Genomic DNA, 5,780 nt, shown 5'->3' on the forward strand with positions numbered 1-5,780 from the left:
ACTGGCGGACTGAGTCACAACTTGCATCTGCATTTTATACATGAGAGTCCTATGAAAGAAGAGAGCACCCGACCACCTTGACTGAGCCATCTTGGTGTCCAAAAAGATGGGCCAAGGAGTGGAGAGACTGCAGAAGCAAGACACCAAGTACCGGAACGCGAGATGGGAGCTGGGGGGTTTCAGAAGCGGCTTAGCGGGAGGAGGCTGCTGTGAGTGAGATGGGTCTCCCAAGACAGAACAGATGGTCTTGGGAAGCCCCTCCTCTAAAGTCATTCCCAGAACAACTCACTCAGGAGTCCTACAGGGACTGCATTTGTCTGGGAATCACTCAGAAGGCATGGGCGACTAATGGCTCTTGAACAGAGAACAAGTAACAAACAAGGGAGGCTACTGAGTTAAGGGTACTTAGCTTTTCTCCATATCTGACCCCAATTCTTTGGAAGGAAAGGTTACCAAAGAGAAGAGGAAATGGAGTCCATTCGTTTCCCCAGCCTGAGCCTTTATGTGGAAACTTCGTCTGCACTGGAGGCTGTGAGCAAATTCCAACGTAAAAGTTAGAATTTGAAACTGGTTTTATCTTGGGCTGCTATTAGCAGAAAATGAACAGAAAGCTCAGGTGTCCAGCCAACTATTCTTCAAGGATGAGGGAGTAAGAAACAGATGTGCTCTTAAAAGCAGGAGCAGAAGAAGAGGACCATTTCCACCTGTACCCGACACAAGTTCAGATGCACAAACCCAGTGCATGCATTGATCCTCTTCCGGTCTTTCCAGCCACACCATAGGCAGTGAAGATGGACTTCACCTTTGTACACCTATGAAAGGTTGCAGCTAGAAGGCTTGGGCCACCTGCTCACATCAGAGTGCCAGGATTCGGGACACTCGCTCTGAACTACCCTAGTGGCTCTAATTCTGGAGTCAACATGTTGCTCTGAGATCATGGAGCTGGGTTAAGACACTAGAGTAGAAATATTCCGCGTCATGCTGTTGGGGAAAGCAGGTCATGAAAGCTAGGAGGTTACATGCTGTCTTAAAAGGAATGCAAAGCTAGGTGGATAAAATAAACATTTGCATGGTTTTGGTCTTTGTTTTTGAATTTTTGGGGGTTTCTTTTTGGTTTTTGTTTGTTTGCTTGCTTGCTTGTTTTTGTTTTCAAGACAGGGTTTCTCTGTGTAACAGTCCTAACTGTCCTGGAACTAGCTCTGGTACACCAGGCCTCTGCCTCCTGAGTGCTAGGATTAAAGGCATGAGCTACCACTGCCCAGCAAACATATGCATGGTTTTAAAAGCAACATAAACTATCCTGAAAAAATTTGTTTGGAACTCATCTTCAGCCTTTATTCTACTCAAATCCTATCGACATTAACCAAATGGTGGCCCTTTGGGACACTCATCACCTACACCATAGAGCCAAGATCTCACTAAAAACTGTTCGCAGTAGGGAAGGGGGGGAAAGGTTCTTCCTGGGGGGAAGTGATGTCCTACTTCTGCATAATGCTCCTAGGGTTGGTTAAGATGAAAATGATTGCCCTAATTATCTAACGAGGTCATTGTTTTGTGCATCCTGTAAATGCTGGATTTTGGAGAATTCACTTGGATATCATAGGTTTCCAAGGTGTACTCAGTGGGATGTCGCTGCACAAGACTGTCACCTAAGATAAACTGCCACCATCCTCAGCAGTTACCTGGGCCTGCTGGCCAAAGATCATCACAGATGGGTTTGTTGTCTATTTACCTAACTCTTGGGAGGAGGGAGGAGGAGACTCACCTGAGCATCCAGCTACTCCCCCAACCAGTTGTGTGCAGTTCTTCCCTAATGGCACATGGCCCCGGGGTCTCTCAGGAAGGCTAGAACTAGGCAAGAAAGAATTAGGGGGAGGGGGTTCCATCTACACAGCAGTGAGGGAGTCATTATCCATGCTGGCTGCTTCAAGGTCTTTCACACTCCTGCCTATAACCCTCCCCCGACTGCTATACAAGTTAGTCTAATAAACTCAATGGTTCCTCAGAGTGAAGTTCAGTGGATTACACCTTAGCTTGTCTAAAGGAAGAGGGGTAGACATTATTACATCTTTCCAAGGGATGAAAGTTTTTTCATGTATATGGTGTTTTGTCTGCATGTAGTCTGTGTACCCCATGCATGCCTGATGCCTGATGAGGGGATCAAAAGAGGACATGAGATGCCCTGGAACTGGAGTTATAAACAGCTGGGAGCTGCTATGGCAATGCTGGGGCTTGAACCCAGGTCTTCTTCAAGAACAGCCAGTGTTCTTAACCAATGAGTCACTCCAGCCCTAAGGGAAGGGATTTTAGCAACAGATCTTAACCTGAAAGTTCCCCTTATAATTGTTGCATGTGGTAATAAAATGTTAGTGTATGTCTTAAATTGCTGTAGATAAGAATTGCTTTTGAAATCATAAAAATGATTAATGTTTCAGATAAGAATTAAGAGTGGTTTTTTTTTTAAAAAAAAGATTCTGGCTAAGAATCTTTAATGTCAACACTGACTTGCTGATTCTAATATTAGCCAAACATATATAATATTCTAAAAATTGATGCACATGACTTGCAGTAGGTTATTTTCCTTACTACTGTTGACCTAGTACATAAAAGTACCTTGAGGATATGTGTAGTTGCATGCTTGGTAAAGCTGGATGTGGTGATGCATACCTATAATTAGGATATTCAGGAAATTGAACTATTTGAGGCCAGTTAGGTACACAACAAGTCCTTGCCTCACCCCCCTCTATGCAAGCCAGAGACACAGGTCATCCTTGATACAATAATGCCAACTTTATTGAGCTCAGGGGAAACTAATATAGAGCTCTGGCCACGCCCCAGCTCTCGAGATCTTTCAGCTGCAGACTCATCAGAACCCACTCCCCTGCCATCAGGGTCTCATGCTCAGAGCAGCTGTAGGCTGCTCAGAGCAGAGGAAAACAAGTTGTTTGCAGGAAATTCAGGGTCTGGGTCTGCAGCCCCCCCCAGCTCCCAACAGAAGAGAATACTCAATAAAGTCTTGTTTTAAAGAAGGTTTTAAAAACTAAATTTACAATGCTAGAATTATATCTATACCAGGGATGGACAGTAGTGAAGATATTTTATTTCTTGGTTATGAGACAGTGTTTTGCTATGTAAATCAGGCTGGGGACTCCTGGCATTGCTCCTGCCTCAGCTTCCCAAGCATTGGGATCCCAAGTATGCAGTGCCATGTGCAGCTAGCGACATAATCAGCGCATATATAAAGGAATACATAATTAAGAAACACTGGGTAAAACTGTCTACACGTGAGAAATATCACGATCCAATCTCTGATACACTGAGGAAAAAACATTATAATTTATTGACTTCAGAACTTTTTAAAAATAATGTGAAAATAAGTCATTTACTGGTTTAGAAGAGAATGGCCTGCAATGATGCTTTAGGAAAACATTTACAAGGTAAGCTGAATCACAGAAAAGCCCATTGCTGGTGAGGACATGGGTGTGTGTGTGTGGGGGGGGGTGACCACTGCTCTTTGCTACATGGATAATGGTGCCACACTACCTCCTGTTATGGAATAGTACTTTAGCTATGTAAAAATGTGTTGCATTTGTTTATGCTGCGTTTGTTTAATGGTGTAGAGATGTGTTGCTTTGCCTGCCTAAGGCACCTGATTGGTCTAAGAAAAAGCTGAATGGCCAATAGCTAAGCAGTAGAGAAATAGACAGGACTGATGGCCAGAGAGAATAATAGGAGGAGAAATCTAGGTTTGAGAGGGAAGAGAAAACTAGAGAGGAGAGAATGAGAGAGAAAAAGAGAGAGACACCCAGGACCAGCCAGGCAGCTGTCAGCTAGTCAGACACAAAGCAGGACATACAGAATGAAAGAAAGGTTTAAAAAAACAAAAAAACCTGAGGCAAAACGTAGATGAAGAGAAACTGGTTAATTTAAGTTATAAGAGCTAGTGGGACAAGAATAAGATATGCTTAGCATTCATAACTAATAATAAGTCTCCAATCATGATTTGGGAGCTGGTTGGTGGCCCAAAAGAAAGCCTGATACATCCTCCCAAGGACCTGTTGATTGGTGGTACCCACAGCGAAGCTTCTGCTCTCAGTGAGCATGTCCCCCTCCTTGACGGAGACACTCATAACTGGTCCAATGCTGAGAATAAATCACTGTTGAGTGGTCAGACCTAACTGGGACATCTACATCAACTCCTTCAAGACTCTGAGAACACAGAAGAGGGGAGAGAAAGAACGGAAGAGCCAGTGGACGCAGGAGTACTGTGACATGTCGTCTTCTGGACGACACGGCTGGTGCACCATGAACTCGCAGCAGTGATGGTCACCTGCACTAGTACCACACGTGACGGGGACCCTCCGTTCCCTGAGGAAGTATAAGTGGTTATTGGCTGTGGGGAGAAAGGGAGTCTCAACAACTACCCTTGCTCAAGTAAACACCCCCACCAGGCAGCAGGTCCAATAAAATGCAGTAGGGCACATGCCCAAGAGACACATGGAAGGTGGAGGGGGACTTTGGGGGGAGAGGAAGCTCGGAGGGAGGGGAAGGTGATAATAATGATGAGAATATGATCAGCGTACATTAACATTATTGCGTATGAAATTGCAATAAACAAAACCCCACAAAAACTGACTATAAAGGGATGGACTTTGCAGGGATGTCAGAAATCAGAGCAAACAGATTGATTCAGACAGTATTAACGGGTCTGTTTTATAAATGCTGAGAACGCAAAAACTGGCGAGGAGAGATGCTGTCAAGCTTCAGTTACGCCAATATCATCAGCACTAGTGTCACATGACCCTGATCGCCAAGGAGGGTGACTTCATTGAGCAGCTACAAGAACAGAAGCAAAAAACCCAGGCCTGAATTGAAACAACACAGAATGGGGCACAACTGTGATTCTAGCAATCGAGAGGTGAGGGCGGGAGGATGAGGAGTTCCAGGATTGCCTGGGCTACAGAGCACATCCGAGACCCAGACCTCAAACCAGAAGCTGAAGAAAAAGACTAGGTGGGTAGTTAGCTTAGCGAACGACAAAGGGACGATGTGCAGAGAGTGAGAGACTTTGGAGCACTCAGTCCTAAATGGGGTGTCCTTATCAAACCCCTGCCTCAAACCTCGGGGATCCATGTGCAAGAGAAGAGGAAAGGTTGTAAAAGCCAGAGCTGGTGGATAACACCAAGGAAATAGCATCTTCCAGACATGAGAGGACTACTACACACATGAACTGAGAGCCTGACAGCATGCACTGGCCTTGCACAGGTTCACCCAGGACCCAATCACAGCACAGAAAAGGCAAAGTTGACGTGAACTCCCACCTCTAACCAAATCGCTGTTTGGAAATGATGCCTGCTGGGAAAGGGCGAATCAGTTTGTTTTTTGAAAGAAGTAACACTGGGTATGTCAACCACACTCCAGAACAGACAAGCCCCATGCTCAGGAGGAGTTGGCAACACAAACAGACTCCATAAGATTTTTTGTTTTGTTTTCTGGTGTGTGTGTGTGTGTGTGTCCGTGTCCCCTTTTCTTTTATTTTTGTCTTGCTTGTTTTTTAAAGAAAAAGAAACATAATCCAGTGGTTGGGAGAGGGGAGGATCTGGGAGTTGGGGAGAAGAAAGAATATGATCAAAATATGTTGTATGAACTTCTCAAAAAAGCAAACACAGATGTCAACAGTATTTTGCAAGTTGTATCTGTAAAGAGGAGTGGGGAATAAATGTCTCAATCTGAGAACATTTGTCTAGAATATATTGAGCCCTAGATTCAATCCTCAGTAC

Source organism: Microtus ochrogaster, chromosome 18, assembly GCF_000317375.1.
Source record: "Microtus ochrogaster isolate Prairie Vole_2 chromosome 18, MicOch1.0, whole genome shotgun sequence".
NCBI classification, from domain to species: Eukaryota; Metazoa; Chordata; class Mammalia; order Rodentia; family Cricetidae; genus Microtus; species Microtus ochrogaster.